At 35.1% G+C, this 17,977-nt stretch overlaps 1 pseudogene; it reads right to left on the minus strand.

Annotated features, from left to right (window-relative positions):
- Positions 1 to 9,980: 9,980 nt before the first annotated feature.
- LOC149032561 (uncharacterized) lies at positions 9,981 to 11,102 on the minus strand (annotated as a pseudogene).
- Positions 11,103 to 17,977: the final 6,875 nt, after the last annotated feature.

Consider the following 17,977-nt stretch of genomic DNA (forward strand, 5'->3'; position numbering starts at 1 on the left):
ACAGAGAATGTTCATAAAAAAAAAAAAAATAAACACAGCTTCAGATTCTTTTGGACGGAAATATTGTCAAATAAGATATCGTAAAGTAAATAAGACTAACAAAGTTTGCATAAAATGTAAAAAATACGTATGTGGAAAATGTGCAATACAAAATGCGGTAATTTGTAAAATATGTAATTAAAATGCATAAAGGTAAATAAAACTTTCTAAATAGAAAACCGAAGAGCAGGTTTTTAATGTAGCACCAGAAAAATAGTTTGTTATATTATGTTTTTATATAAGTTTATATATAAAAATACATATGTTTTTTGAAACGGTCTTTGACCTCTTATGAAAAGATTAGGTACACATAAAATGTTGGTAGATTTAGTGTTAACCTCGAGGGTTATTTTTCTTATTTATTTCAAATTATTTGAATCTCTATCAAAATCTATTTAAAATTTGTGATTTAAAGCTTATAACTAATGTACAATTCTGATTGGTAACAAAAGAAATCTTAAAGATAAGTAAATATTTATAAGTGATTGTAGTAGATACTTTTAATTCTAATTATGGTTCTAAGTTGGTCGTTTTTAGTTGAATGGCAAATTCAGCTTTTATTTTTTTTAAATAATTTATTATAGTAACAAACATAAATAAAATAAGTATATTTGTTCTAATAAAGTAATTATTGCATTGAATTAAAATTTTTTTAAAAATAACGTTTGAAAATAAATATGCTAATTAATATTTCCAATGACTGAAGCTACTCTCATAATCTATGGCTTTTATAATGTTCCATTCAATATAACTTCATAATAATTTTTTAGCCAACTTTTTAAATTTTATTTGAAACATAAATAAAACTTGTTAATTTAGTTCGTCTGTCCTTTTATCTTATTTATACGAATTACACTTATTTACAAAATTTTATTTTTTGTGAATTTCACAGTTGTAAATAGTATAGAATATTAAAAAATAAAAAACTTACCTATTTATCTCAACAACTTTTATCACAATAGATATAATAAAATATTACGACAAGTTTATCGATTTTTAACTATTACACAAAAACTTTTAATAACTTTTTATCTTATGAAAAACTGAGTATGTTTGTTAGTTATTAAAAAAGTTTATAATAACCAAAGTATTAAAAATGGCCTCTTGATAGAAAAATTTATTGAACTTTTTCTAAATAACCTAGTTCAACTCCAATTAATGATTGAATAATATTAGTTAGTCGGCCTCTGCATTTATATAGAGTCAATCCAACTTGCGTACAATGTACACGTTTAAAATTATCAATTTGCATACAATACAACAGAAATCAATATAGTCATCGTGAGAATGTTGGTTTTACAATAAATGCTAATTGAATTATTCTAAATTTTACACGGTCTCATAGCATTTTCTTATCGTAAACTATTATCATTTTGACCACGGTACACTCTCGAAGAAAACTAGCAATTTAGACAGCATACAGTAGTCCCAAATTAATAATATGTTGCCAAAAAATGGCAATATGGTTTAATATTTTGGAAAATAAGTATATGAATATTTTTAAAGTACTTGACTACAAATCTAATATTAATTTTTGGAAAAAAAGAATGGGAAATACACAACTAAAGATAATAACTATGTCAATTGAAATGAAAGTAATGTTATTTGTGGCGAGAGATCGTTATATTAAACGTGTCCTTTTTTATTGTAATTATCGATAGGGTTGTTAGATCTGTGCTAGATAGGTAAACATGAACTACAATTCACGAGATAATTTTTTTGATAATAAAGACTATTATTTAGTTAAATTAAAACAACATTAATTGGCTTCTTTCTCTTTCCGTTTGCAGTCTTTGACGTTGGATCATCACTTAAAGATGGTATTAATCTCTTATTTTAAATGAAGATTTTTATACAAAAATTTATCTAGGTTCTAATATGTTATCCTAAGATAAGAAAAACTGGGTAATTATTATAAGTGTCGTGAACTATGTATATATATATATATTTGTTTCTATCAATGGCTATCGCATTCAGCATTCTATTTTAATTGATACAATTTGAATATTGATAGTTTTTATTAGCAACGCCCTTAACAAGATCGTACTAGTGCACTTTGATATATATAGGGTATCAATATTATAATAAATAAATCCTACACTTATCTTACTCTTGAAACTGTGCATTCGTCTCATTCTCTCGAAACTTAGATTTTTGAAGCTTTCACTTCTAACACGTTTGATCTGCACACATGTTTTTTTGAAGTGAAAACTTCTTTAGAGTAGGAGTGATCTGAGAAGTAAATAAACGGAAACGGAGCTATGTAACGAAGCTATGAAACAGATGCTATACTAAATAACGAGAGAAAAAGAGACAAACATATAGGATTGAGCCTGCGAGAGAATGAGACGGAATATAGCTATGCAGTTTTTCCTATTCTTGGTCTTCTCTTTGTGCTATGCTTCGTAGTTATCGCTCCTGGTTTTAGATGAGTGTGTTTGTGTGCGATTGCATACTACAAAGCGTGGACATGTATTCTTTCGATACTCGAAATGTTTGTAGGTAGGAGCGATAGAAGGGTAGAAGGAATAAACAGAGATAAGCACGTAGGTATGCGAAAAAAGTATAAGGTCCAAACGAACCGACGGTCGAAATAAAGAAAGAAGGTGCGTGGTCTGTTTTTATTTCACCGAACGTGGTATTTCATTTAAATTTAAAAATGTTTCTATTTTATTGAAAAATTAGTATTAAATTATTTATTTCGCAAATAATATAATTACCAATTACACAATATATAGAATATAATAATTGTATTGTCTGCAATATTTTACATAAAAATGAAATGATTATCAGATAAATCAGAGAAAAAAAATTAAACAACATTGTAGAATACTTTTTTTATAAATATCGAAAGACATGTATTTTAATTATAATGTTTGCGTATTTAGAAAATTTATACTAATTTTCCAATAAAATAGAAAAGTTTTTAAATAGAAGAAACTAGACACGTGACAAAAACAAATAAACCTTATTTACTTTATATTTTCAATAGAAATAAAATAATATAACCTAATTTACAATTAGAGAAAAAAAATATAGAAAATAAATTTAAAAAAAAATTTTTAATATTATAAAATAAAACAACGGAAAAGATAAATAGATTATAAAATCGTTGTAATTCAAAACCCAATGAAACGAAAAAAGACGACTAGAATTAGTCTAAGAGCTGGCTAAATAATATTGCTTTTATCTGGTTCAAGATTCATTTCTATTTAAAAAGGTACCTTTGGTATAGCTGAACATAAATCTGCAAGTCTGCCATCGCAAAACTGGGGCCTAAGGCTGGGGGGGAGGGGGTACGATTGAAAACGTGAAATTTAGGTGTGAAAAAAATCATAAATTACACGGATTCTAATTATGGAAAAAGCTTGAATTAATATTAAGGAATCGCGAAAAAATATTGGCAGACAGTTTGCTCGGGGTTAAAGTGCCGCCAGAGCGCGCCAAAGGGGTGTAAAAATTAATTTAAAAAAAAATCACAAGGTTCATGAACAAAAACTGTTTTATTTTATTATTTAAACATTAAGAAAACAATTTACTAAATGGCAGACAAAAATTTGGGGGCTAAAGCCTTAGCAGACGGCTTGAAAAAGCGCGCTATAATATCCACATAACATAAGAACTTTCTAAAAACTTTCTAAAACATTTCTTTCAAAGCTTTAAACTTTTCAAAAAGGTTTCTAAAAAATCTTTCTACAAGGTGAAAATATCCGCGTTAAGAAAATATTTTACTGATAGATTAATCTTTTGCTAGTCTCTTAACTTTAATCAGAGAAAAAAATTAGACAATACTGTAGAAAACATTAGAAGCAAATGACAAACTCCATTCGGAAGCAAGTAAATTACTGTTACATTTTTCTTTTCCTTCTTCATAGAATATATTCGATTTATTAAGATTTAATAAGTCTATTGAATTTCCAATTTATATGTTTTTATAAAAAATATACGAAGACTTTTATTGACCCAGGAATACAAAGAAATTATATAAATAATTATAATACTTACGTAATAAAGAGATTTATGGTAATTTTTAATCAAATAAAAACATTTTTGACAGGCTGAACGCCCAGCGTGAATTGGTGGAGTTAACTACGGGTCCCAAACTCGAGACTTGTTGTCAACACAGTTCGATAAAGTGAGAGAGCGATATGATTCAATGCGTTCTTTTGATTTTTCTTTGTTCAGATCTTTATTTAGTCGAGAGTATTTAGAGAGATAAGTTTGTGGTCTAAAGAATAAAGACGAGATATGTTATAAATAATAAGGGTCTCGATGTGTGGCAGGCTATAGAGTTAAAAAAACATTTCTAGACAATATCTTTAATAGATTTTTCATTGCATTTTACCAGAAACTTTGTTCCGTCCAGTAGTATTTTCCATGTTTTTCGTAACGTCTTAATTCCTAAAATATTTGTTAGACAGCACGAAAGTATAGATGAAAATGGGAATTCGAAAATCATTATAAGCAATAAAATTTTATACCTTAGTTTCACAAAAAAGATATTCTATATTTAGGTAGTTTACGAAGCATTATATTTTCCTCGATAAACATCCTACTATTTTGGTGTTTATCTACGACTATCGCATTCAGCATTCCATTTTTATTGCTTGAATTTGGAAAAGTGTACTTTTTATCGGCTATTCCACTCACTAATCATACCGGTGACTTTTATTATATATGGTAATAATATTATAATAAATAAATTCTACAATTATCTTACTCTTGAAACTGTGCATTCGTCTTATTCTCTCGAAACTTAGTTTTTTGAAGGTTTCACATCTAACACGTGTGATCTGCACACAGGATTTTTTAATTCTTCTTGTTAAAGGTTTTTATGACACAAATTTTTACTGTTGGGAAATGTAAATTGATATAGCACTATTTACTGCGTGAATAAAAAAATAAAAAACACGTGGCCTATTTACTCCCTACCATATGCCTTCCTAATCTCCCTTCTTAGAAGCAGTGGCAGGAGCACTTTATGTGTAACGTTATGTAGTAGTCCTTTGTCCAAAACTACTCGGACAAAGGCTTATAAGCCTCGCACGAGCCACGCGGTAGGCATTGCGCGTTTTTGTTTTAATTAAATATCGTTTTAGGATACTAAGTCTGCTTATCATTTTATCAACAACCTCTAATCTCAACATTTACACTTATCGATTAAATTACAAAGTGATTTAAATTGATAAAGGATTAAAAAAAATTGTAAAATTTTTATTTCTATATTATTTGCTATTTTATGATTCTCAATAATTTAAAATCTTAATCTATCGTTATATTTAAAACCTTTAATTCTTTATTAGAAATGTTCGATAGGTATTTCTAAATGATCTATCTTATATACTAGTGTATTGCTATTTACGTCAGTTTGAAAGAATTACATGAGAAAAAAGAAAGGAAGTTAAAGTCACAGGTCATCAGAAGTCTTAGGAGTGATGTGTTTCTTGTGTTAGTTCGATGACAATGTAGCTTAATGCTTACTAAGCGCATTTAAATTACAAAAACGAATTGCGTATATAGTTATTTTTATTAGAAAAATCTGTTTGTCTATATAAAAAGCAGACTACAATAGAAATCTTTATTTTTCAAACAAAGTTGTAGTTGATAGCTTCGTTCGTATAGATTCATTAACAAATATGGAATCTAGTAGAATATTGGAAGATAGTTCAGTGGTCATTTCTGGAATATCAGGTAGATTTCCTAAAAGTGATAATATAAGTAATTTAATAGATAATCTAATTAATGGAAAAGATTGCGTTTCATTATGTTGAATTCTACGCAGTATTCTTTATTCTGCGTTTATATTACCATATCTACAAAATGCAATCGATACTTTTATGTATATAAATAATATCCGATATCTAGTGTGGGACACAGAGTGTTTTGTTCTATCGATGGGCGTTCCTTCTTAATCTTTGTTTTTTTTATCCCTACCAAAGGGCAGCTGCATCTTAACTGCTTGGCGACGAAATATTTTTCTATTGTTCGATTATTCTTTTTCTACTGCTGATTGAGTAAAGACGTGCTTCTACCTTATCATATAAAATAAAGAGAAAATTGTTTTATAAGAAAGAGAAATATTTTTAATATCCCCTATAACCCATTACATTATATAAAACGAAATGGCCATTTAGTGAGTATAAATGAATGTAGTTGGTTGCAGAAAGTAATTTTAAATATAAATAAATTTTTTTGATGCATCGATTAAATTATTATTTTTAGATGACGCTAAGACTCCAGTGCGTATTGGAACGATGTCACCAATAACAAAGTTTGATAATAGAGCAAGAGCCTGTGAACCCCAGACCTTCGTTATTTTATAAAAGCTGAAAGTTTGTCATCGCATGCTCCCATTACAGATAAGAACGATTGAACATTATGAAGTTTTGATTACCTTAGCTTTGGCAGTTAAATGGTAGTAAAAGTGTGTAAAATACCGATCTAAATTTATCAAATAATAAAGTGTGATTTTTTGGTCTTACCTTCAAAATAATATTATAAATCACGTTATTTATTGCCAGACATTTAACAACGTGGCAACCCTTTACCAGACACCCTTAATGTTCATGTAATGCCCAAAAGTTTATGTGCATAAGTCATTCTAATCACGAATGTCTTCTTAAGATCTACATGCTAGTCTGGCACGGGGTTGGAGCTATAAAAAATGTTTGGCTAATAAGGAAACATCATCTAATTATTACCCAAGTATTGCATATAAAAATCAGCTTTATACTATAACGTAAGTAGAATTATAATTTTATGAACATTAAGGGTATCTGGTAAAAGATTGCCACGATGGTAAGTATCTGGCAATTAATAACTTGATTTATAATATTATTCTGAAGGTAATACCAAAAAATCACACTTTATTATTTGATGAATTTAAATCGGTATTCTACACACCTTTAGTACCGTTTACCTGCCAAAGCAACGATAACCTTAACCACGGTAAACTTCATAATGGTCCATCGTTCTTACCTGTGTTGGGAGCATGCGCTGACAAACTTTCAGCTTTTATAAAATAACGAAAGTCTGGGGCTCACGGGCTCTTAGACTATAACATTTGTTTTGGAATCAATGCAAGACAAGCAGAATTTATTAATCCGGCATCAAGATTGGCAATGGAAGTTGCGTTCGCAGCGATCACTGATGCTGGGATTAATCATGTTGATCTAAAGAAAACAAAAACGAATGTTTACAGAGCATTAACTTTATTCGAGTCAGATAAATGTTTCTTCTACGAAAAAGGGCAGGTAAATTAAATATATTAATAAATGTATATAAATATTTTCATATTTTTTTGATTTTATAGCAAGCTGATTATGCGCTTACTGGAATTTGCCGGGATATGTTATTATTGGGTTATAGGGGATATTAAAAATACTCTTTCTAATAACACAATTTTCTCTTTATTTTATATGATAAGGTGGAAGCACGTCTTTACTCAATCAGCAGTAAAAAAGGAATAAACGAATAACGAATAAACCAAAAGAAAAATATTTTGTCGCCAAGCACTTAAGATGCAGCTGCCCTTTGGTAGAAATAAAGAAAACAAAATTAAGAAGGAACGCCCATCGATAGAAAAAAATACTCTGTGTCCCACACTTGATATCGGATATTATTTATATACATAAAAGTATCGATTGCATTTTGTAGATATGGTAATATAAATGCAGAATAAAGAATACTGCGTAGAATTCAACACGCCCCCTCAAAATTCAATCGATTAAATGTCTAAGTTTTATGTCGTTTTAAATAAGATTATACTATCAACAAATAAATGATCTAAGTAAAGACGAAACTTCCACTAAGTTTGACTCTACTTCTGGGAACAAATACATATGGTCCAATATTCATTGCTAAGGAGTGGGGAAACCCAGAAAAACCCACTCAGACCACTTAAAACGATAAATGAATACATAATAAATGATTTTAAGTCTTCTATTCATATGTTTACTTCAGTCCCATTCCATCTCTGAATTCCAGGAATTTGACTGCTGGCAGTGGCTTAGTTAAAGTGTCTGCTACTTGGTTACCTGTAGGAATAAATTCGAGTTTTATCACACCTTTTTCAACTTGTTCTCTTGTGAAATGGTACTTGATATCTATATGTTTCGATCGTCTGTGATTGCCTGGATTATATGCTATACTCATACAGCCCATGTTATCTTCATATATTACAATCGGTTCGGAAATATATATATTAATACTTAACGCTAATGATTTTATCCAGAGTGCCTCTTTCACGGCTTCGAAGAGAGCCATATATTCCGCCTCTGTAGACGAAGTAGCTACCGATGCTTGTCTTTTCGTATTCCAACTGATGGTACATTGTACGTATAACTTAAATAAATATACATTTGTACTTCTCCGATTCGTTTGCTCACTACCTCCCCAATCAGAATCAAAATAACCACTCAATATGTTCTTATAGTCAGTTCTAGTGTAAGTTAATTTAATATCAGCTGATCCTTTAAGATATCTGAGAACTCTTTTCAGGTTTTGCCAAAGTTCTTTGTTATTTTTATTTGAGTACCGACTCAGGGTATTTACAGCAATACTCAAATCGGGTCTTGTACAAACCATTATGTATATCAAACATCCAATTAAATTTCGACAGGGTGCATCATATTTTTATCCGAATTCAAAGCTAAATGATCTAATACAGTAGGAAGGGGTGTACTAACGGGCTTGCAATCTTGCATATTAAACCTTTGAAGAATAGTTTTGATATATGAACTCTGATCTAATGTGTGACGTCCCAGAAGGGGATGTCAACGAACAAGCACAATTTCAAAGATAATTTCTTTTGACTAGGTCACGCCACCAGCGTTTACTCGGTCAAAGGAAGAGTGCCCTGTTTTGGGTCAATCTGTAAAGCCAGACTTTACCCGGGATCTGGGCTAAGAGAGAGAGTAACCCACCAAACGAGTAAATGATAGTGTTTTACCCGATGTTACTATTGCTTTAAGATGTTTAAGATTTCCTGGAAGATGGCCTTTCCTTGGTCGTTTGATCGTCAGACCCCTGAAGCTGCTCGGGTTCCGTAGTGCTAGCGCCGTGTAGGTAGGCAACAGGATTTGTGTATGATGAGAAAATTAATTCAACTTTGCACAAACACTTCCAATTTTACGAAAATAACAGTATATTACTAAATAAAGTTAAAATTACACAAGATCTTTATTAACAGTAAAGCAAAATAAGGTACTAATATGGCTAAGTTAGAAGTTAAGTTTAGTCGCGAAGAGTAAGTAAACGATAGATGCTGTAAATCGCTAACAAAGTAAAGGCTAATTTTAATGCGAACTCTACTGCGGAATATGGTAGACTGCCGGCAGGGAAGAACACAGTTTTTCCCGTCGGGCCCAATCCGAAAGGGTGGGAACACCTCCCACTTGCGCAAGATACCTCCCTCACTACCCACTTTCATTCGGTAAACTGCAGATTTTGGGGTATTACATGCTGCTGACTACGATTCCTCGAAATGAAAAAATATCAGTTTCTATCGACTGTGGATTCTGCTAATTTAGAAAAATATCGTTTTTCGTCTAAACAGATATCAGTTACGGTTACCCGTAGATTTTACAAAAAGTCACGCGCGTTCTATCTTTGAAGCGTGATCTCAACTATAGTCAGCAAGAAAGTGGATACTGTAGGACTGCAAAAATCTACCCTTTACTTACTTCCTCACGATCATGAACGACAATGGATCCTTGCCATCACATTTACGTGTGATCAACTAATGCCAATATCGATGGTTGTTCATGAAAGTGGTTATAAGACAAAATTAGGAGTACAATTTTACAAGGTACGAATATAGCTAAATAGTAATCGACTAACGACTTACAAATAGGACACTCGCATAATTGGCGCAGCAAAGTTCGAAATTAGTCGTCACTGGGACGTGACACCTCCCCCCTTAAACAGAAGCGTTAGGGAATTTATTCCCTAGGGCTTCGCCACCCGCGGATTTTCTGAAAGAGTTCATTGTCCATTTGGAACCGCACTTGCTTACCGGATGTATAGTCGGTTTGGGAGCGGCTTGTGGCCCTCAACGTTTGAGGTCTGCCAGCCACGCTGCAGGTTGGTTTTTGCTGCCCCGTGCAGATTTCTCGAAGTTCAGTTCCCTCTTCCATTTCCGATGTAGATTTAAAGTCTCTTCTGGTCTTCAAGTAGAGGAGTAGGCCAGTTATTGAGCCCCAAATAGCACCTTATAGGTGTATGCTCCACCCATACACTGTGTGTAAGGCGTAGCCACGCAGAATAGAGTCGATCACTAACTTAACTAGTTTGAATATAAATACAATGCCCAATATTGCAGCACTGACTGACCCGAACTTCAAAAGTCCGTTCCACACTCGTGACGTTACACTTTCCGCAAATTTGTTTATATCATGCTCACTCACAAAGTTCATTAGGTTCAAAGTTTCTGTGGGCACCTTTTGTCCTGCTGCTCCCCTGGCAATCGTGTTTAATATAGAAGGTTGTTCCACGGGAAACATTACGTGGTCTCTTAAGTTGTCCAAATCGGCCTGCGAGTAGATTCCACTCGTAGCCAAGGATCCTGCATCGGTATATTTCCAAAACATTTCCGTGCTTGGTTGCAAAATTTGTGAATCCCCCACGTAAGTTGGTTTGGGTAGCAGCTGGTACCAAACCCCTTCGACCAGATATTCCTTTGGTAGTAGTGCACTGCAAGACTCCTCGGTTCCCCTACTGACCAAAATTCTAGACTTGGGTTTCAGGTACATGCTAGTGTTCTGATAAGTTACCGGGAGCTCGCGATAGCACTCATTTGAGTGCCTGACCTTCACTGGGACTGGGGTGCATTTGATGATGTGTGCAACTTCGCCGCCTATCACCGCCATGTATCCCGGCTTCTTCATTACTGTGTAAGCAAACACATCGGGGAGAATAGTTGCCAAAGCCAGCGCGTTCCTAATTACTTGTTTCTCCAAATTGCACCTTTGTTGCAATATAATGTGGTATAGTGATTCGAGTTGCTCTCGATGATGTTTTTCTACGTATACGAATTTCGAATTTATGTAGGCGAATAGATCCATATTATCTGGTGTTATTCTTGCCTTTGTCGTAAACGTCTGTCCTTGTTGTGTTTCCAATATGAATAATTTAGGATGTTCTGTCCTGATCAAACTATACCCACAGATATTATGCTTTTCCTTGCTGACTAACGCGAAGGTTGTATCTCCCTCGGTTACCGTATACATTGTTGATAGTAGTGAGGTAGTGATAGGTGATGTTATCTTTGTTGCTTGACCTTCATACAAGGCCGTGTACTGTTCAAAGTTGCACGCTGATTTCGGAAATATTGTCCAGAAAGCATTCCCATTTTCATCCGTGAGGCACGACCCCTGTGAAAAAGTGCATCGGACGTGCCCTCCCAGTGAGATCACATCGTCACTAACTTTCACAGTGCCCGTGTATGTTCTGATGTTCGTTCGCACTACACTTTGCACTACTACACTGTCCCACGTTCCGTCGGTATCTGAGTACTGCGTGCCATGACACGCACCGCCGGTGGTTATAGAGCCTGCCAGTGTAACACTCCGAAAATCGGTCGTATTCACGCGTAATCCATTCAACTGAGTAAACGAGTTCAAGGAAAGTGCACCGGTGTTAACGATAGATCTGCAAACGTCGGCAGACACATCCATCAAATATATGCGGCGTCCGTTGTGATCAGCTGATATGTGTGAGTTCATGCCGCAATAGTAGATGGTACGGTCGACTTCAATCCGACACTGATATACCGGTGTCGTCTCATAATCAGTCAGCTGCAACAGCTGTACGTAGGTCGTCGTCTTGTTGGGCGTCTTGGTGGGGAGATTGCACTCCCCGTTTCTAGCAATGATATCGTTGTTATGTTGGCGGCTGTTCCGCCGCAATCGTATCCCAACAATGCAGAAGCTACGTTGACGTAAAAGATGATGATGCAGCAAAGTTCGGAATGCATCTTCTCTGTTGCAAACGTACAGCTCGTTACAAAACTACGTGATATACAAATAAAAACATGAAGATATACATATTATAACTATGTCGGTTCATGAAGAACATTCTAATTCTTTTGTCTAGCTATCTTTACCTTGTCTCGATGGACAATTTTGCTCCCATTCTTGTAGCTAATTTTAATATTATTTCTAGGCAGCACTTCTAGAATCTGGTGGGGGCCAGTGTATTGATCTCCAAATTTAGGTGTCGGTTGTTTTAAAAGATAAATATTTTGTCCGACTGCAAGATTTTGGCCTCGAGCATTTCGATCATAATACAATTTTGATTTTATCTTTGCACCCACCAGGTTCTGTCTTGCTATTTCCTGGGCTGTCCTAATCTTATGAACTAGATCTGTATAATATTTCAAATACGTATTTTCCAATCCAGTATCACTAACCGCTGTTCCCGAAGGAACATTCGCTTGCCTGCCGAATACTAACTCGTGAGGGGTGAATCTTGTTCCCTCATGAGTACTAGTGTTGTACGCGAACATAGCGTGAGTGAGCCACTTATCCCACTCTTTCTTTTTATTAATGAAATGTTTTAAGTACTCCGTCAAGACTATATGGGAACGTTCAAGCGACCCATTTGATTGCGGATGGAACGCTGTTGTTCTAATTTGTTTGCAACGATATTGCTTCGCTACCGCCCTTAGTAGGGAGCTCGTGAAATTTGTTCCCTGATCGGAAAACATTACAAAATTTTTGGACCATAGCCTCCGCAAAATCGACTGATGTTGCTGTTTTAAGAGCCACCGCAACGAAAAATTTCGTTAAAGAGTCTTGCATAGTAAGGATATACTTATTTCCCTTTCTTGTCTTGGGAAGTGGTCCAACGATATCCATGGCAATCTTATCGAATGCCGCTCCCGGAGTATCGGTGAGTATCATTGGCTCCTTGGACTTAACTCTAATTTTTTTATTTGGCAACTTTCACAATTTCTAATAAATTCCTGTATGTCCTTTTTCATATTTTGCCAATGATACTTCTGTCTAATACGATTATATGTTTTGGTTACACCCATGTCCACCGATAACCGACGAGTGGCATTCCATAAGGATGTTCAATCTTTGATCTAATTCTGGAATTGAAACCTTATTAAGGCAAATCACAATTTGGCAGTTTTCGGACTCGAAAGTATTACATAGTACCCCATGGACGCGCGACCACGGTATGCCATCGATATAGGTCGTCTTTGCTATGCTGATTGATTCTAGGCTAAGTTCGCGTACAACGGAAAGTAATGCGCCAATTGCTTCGACTAGTATTTCAAATTTAGTAGCATTAGCGGCATGTTCCTTAATGGGTATTATTGGAAAATTCTATCTAATGATTTCCAACACTCTTGGTTAAGATACTGAACAACTATATTTCAGATATAATAATATGCATTACATAAAAGAACAAAAGAAAAACTAAGAATAAGAAACGCTACGTCCACGCATTTCGGTTGACGTCCTATAACTAACAACGCACGCACTTCGAGACGTACAGCACACAAAGAAAACAACGGAAGAACAATGTAGCGTCCACGAGTGCACCGTCACGACGCCACGCGGCACTCTCAATACTACATTAGCCTAAATATTCTTCCAATACTCCCACTTATTTAGACTAATACACCGATCCCGTGTCGTAATTTTTCAAATTGTTGATTACTCAAGGGCTTCGTAAAAACATCTGCAAGCTGCCGTGTGGTATCGACATAATTTACAATAATATCGCCTCGTTCGAAGACTCCTCGCACAAAATGATAACGAACGTCTATGTGTTTTGTTCGTTTATGATACTCAGGATTACTTGCTAGTTTAATCGCTGATTGGTTATCTACATTCATAGGTATCGCTTCACATTTTAAACCAATATCTAAACAAAATTGCTTTAACCACAAAGCCTCCTGAGTACCCTTCGCAAGTGCAATATACTCCGCTTCAGTTGTTGACAATGCTACCACACGCTGCCTCTGACTAGACCATGAAACTGCCCCATTATTTAATACAAATAAAAAACCTGTCGTTGATTTACGAGTAGTTACACATCCTGCATAATCTGCATCCGTATACCCGTTTAGAATGCCATTACTCCCACTTGTTCCGTACACAATTCCATGATCTAGCGTTCCTTTCAAATATCTGAAAATTCTTTTCGCAGCTTGCCAGTGTTCCCGCCCATAATTCGTTAAAAACTGACTTAATTTATTCACCGCAAATTCAATATCCGGCCTACAGACCCTTGCTGTAAACAATAATGAACCTATAGCTTCCCGATATGGTACATCACATATTTTTACATTTTCTTGTGATGACAAATGCAAACCAGGCTCAAACGCTGTACTAACTGGTTTTGCATCCTCCATTCGAAATCTTACAAGCATTCTTTTGATGTACTGTTCCTGCTTTATTTTAATAGTACGATTTTTGCGGTCGCGCTCAATTTCCATACCGATAAATTGTTTTCCGTTTCCAATAGTGATTTCAAAATTTTCTTTTAATTTATCTAAAACCATTTTAACCGCTTCTTTTGATTTTGACAACACTAACCCGTCATCTACATATAAAGCTAAAATAACGTCTGCATCATTCACTTTCCCTAAAAATACACAATTATCATTTTCAGAATGATAGAAACCAAAACTCTTTAGAAAATTTGTAAATTTAGAATTCCAACACCGTGGTGACTGCTTAAGCCCATACAAACTCTTATTTAATTTACAAACTGCTTGTGGTTGACATTTATCGACAAAACCTTGTGGCTGCTCTATGAAAATAAGCTCTTTCAACTCACCGTGAAGGAAAGCAGTTTTAATATCAAATTGTGCTAACTCCAAATCATCTCTCGCCGCGATCGCCAATAATATTCTAATAGACTCATATCTAACCACCGGCGCGAAAGTTTCAGAAAAATCAATTCCTTCTCGTTGAGTGAAGCCTTTTGCCACAAGCCTAGCTTTATAACGCTGCACATTACCGTTCGAGTCCAGTTTCTTAGTAAAAACCCACTTACAAGCTACAGTCTTTTTATTTTCTGGTAATCTTTCTAGTGTCCATGTTTTATTTTTACGAAGCGCACTCATTTCTTCATTCATCGCACATTTCCATTGCACTGCTTCTACACTAGACACCGCACTTTCATACGTTTGGGGCACTACATCCGCTATGGAGGCATAACCAAACTCACTATAGCGGTCTGGCACACGTAATGTTCTTCTATCGCGCAATTGTCTACCGGTTTGTTGCACTTCATCCTGTTGACGGTTACTTACACTTGGAGATGCTTCGTCATTATCTTCACCTGATGATTCAGCCGACTCAAAATCTTCTTCGTCCTCTTCAAGTGATTCATTATAATTTCCAAAATCCAAGTTTACAGAAAAACGTTTACAGGACTCTTCATCAAAATTTTCTGCAGCTTCTTCATTAAAGGTGACATCACAGGCTATATGTATTTTCCGTGATTTCTTGTCCCATAGTCTATAATTAGTAGAATCGCCTTCGTAGCCAACCAAAACTAACCGAAGACTTTTACTATCCAACTTCCTCCTACTTTCCTTGGGAATGTTCTTGTAGGTGATGCTTCCGAAAATTCGCATATGTTGTACTTCCGGTTTTCGTCCAGTCCATTTTTCATATGCAGTCATTTCATCCAACTGTTTTGTAACAGTCCTGTTAAGAATGTACGCTGCTGTTTTTACCGCTTCCGCCCACAAATATTTTGGTAAGCCTTTTGAAATTAACATGGACCTTGCACTTTCTACAAGAGTTCGCATTTCCCTCTCGGATCGTCCATTCTGTTGAGGAACGTACGGCGTAGATTTTTCGTGGATGATTCCTCTCGATTGTAGAAAATCTCGAAATTCTTTCGAAATATATTCTCTCCCATTATCCGAACGTAGAATTTTTATCTTGTTACCTGTCTGCCTGTGGACAAGAGCTTCAAATTCCTTAAATTTATTTAGAACCTCCGATTTGTTCCGTAGGAAATAAATTGTTCGAAAACCTGTACAATCATCCCTAAACAGTAGAAAATACCGCGAACCACCTGCAGACTCCACATTTATTAAGCCTTACACATCCGAATGCATCATCTCGCCCGGTTTATCTGCCTTGACCCGCCTACTTGAGAAATGAGGTTTTCGTGCCTGTTTCCCCAGCGTACAAGCCTCACAGAAAAACTGTGATCCATTTTTAATTTTCATACCATTTACAGCTTTCATTTCATCAGTTTTCTTGATGGCGTTCACATTGATATGGCCTAATCGCTCGTGCCATAATTTTAACGAGCTTTCTTGTATTAAATAACATTCCATAGACTTCTTCGTTTTAAATAGCATTCTAAATAATTGTCCATGGCGCTCTCCCACTGAAGATAAAGCACCGCTACTATTTCGAACTTCGCACCGCTTTCCGATAACATGAAATGAGAACCCTCTTTCAGTAATCGCTCCCACTGAAAACAAATTCTGTTCCAAATCCGGAACAAAAAGAACATTTGAAAGTTGGCGGCTCTCCTCTTTACCGTCCACACACGCGACGATATCTATTGTCCCCATACCCGCCACGGATAAAGTTTCGCCTCCTGCCACTTTCACATATCTTATCTTATCGGCCGGTCTCAATTCTCGAAATATTTCTTTATGTGGCGACATATGCATCGACGCCACCGAGTCAGCTATCCATATCGATTGTTTTTCATTTGTTGCCTCCAAAGAAAACGCCGCGACATTATATGTTTCTTCAAGATTAGACGGCTTATCCGATTTCTTTTTATTTTCTTTATCAGCAATTCTTTTCTTACATTCACGATACCAGTGTCCTTTTTCATGGCAATAATTACACGAAAATTTTTGTTTCATTTCATCCACTCTGGCTTTACTTTTCTTTTTCCCAGCTTGATTACTAGAAACTGCCTTATCGTTGGACCTCCCGGGCTGCAAATTCATATTTCTCACCTTTAACGCTAACGACGATTCTTCTGCTTCGACCGATGTGAGACGCTTATCTTCTCGGATTATTCTTGCGATTAATTTATCTTTCTTCCTCTCTCCTGCAGTTGTACTCTCCCATGCCATTCTAAATGTAGAAAACTTCGACGGTAAACTATCTAGGAGTCTCGACATAACCGCGCTATCGGAAGGCTTATCTCCGGCATTTTCTAATTTCCTACAAATGCTTTCGAATTCTTCAATACTCGATGCTACCGATTCACCATCAGAAATTCGAAATTTGTAGAATGCTTGCCAGTTGCTCTGCTTCAGATCTTCACTGGTATCCCCGTACAGCGTATTTAGTTTTTCCCAAATTTCTTTCGGCGTGTTGATTATAACTCTCATTATTGTTTTGTGTAAATCCATTAACACACTTTTCCCATAATTTTACATTGCTAAGGTCTTTATAAATTGGATATATAGCTTTAGCAACATCAGCTGATAAAGTTGGATAATCATAGGTGTAAGAAGTTAATGTGTCTGTTACTAGCCCTTGCTGCCAACTACATTATGAACCTTCTCCACCTGGGCACATTTCGTGTTGAGGCTTCTAATCAGTTAAACAATAATGATAATATGTTCCCCAAATTGCATTATACATATTATTCACAGAATCACAATTTCTCCTTATTGCCAAGCCATAGTAAACTGTCAGCTTATTTAATAGCTTAGCCGTGAGTTTACCTTTCCCTAAAAGTACTTTTTTTGTAATTTTTTTTCCACCTTTTTTAACTGTTTCTGTATTTTGTTTTACTTGCTCGCGGAGTCGTGTACCCATTCACTTCTGAACATGCACGATATATTCTTTTTTGACAACTTTGACTTCACCGTAAGGAGCAGCTTTCAGAATCCCAGAATATGTTTTTGAATCGCCATCACCTATATAGTTTCTATAACGAACTTTGAGTTTTTCTATTGAACATTAACACGATTTTCACACTT

This window comes from Polistes dominula, unplaced genomic scaffold, assembly GCF_049000335.1.
Source record: "Polistes dominula isolate Pdom_NZ unplaced genomic scaffold, Pdom_raw_medaka contig_23, whole genome shotgun sequence".
Lineage (NCBI taxonomy): Eukaryota > Metazoa > Arthropoda > Insecta > Hymenoptera > Vespidae > Polistes > Polistes dominula.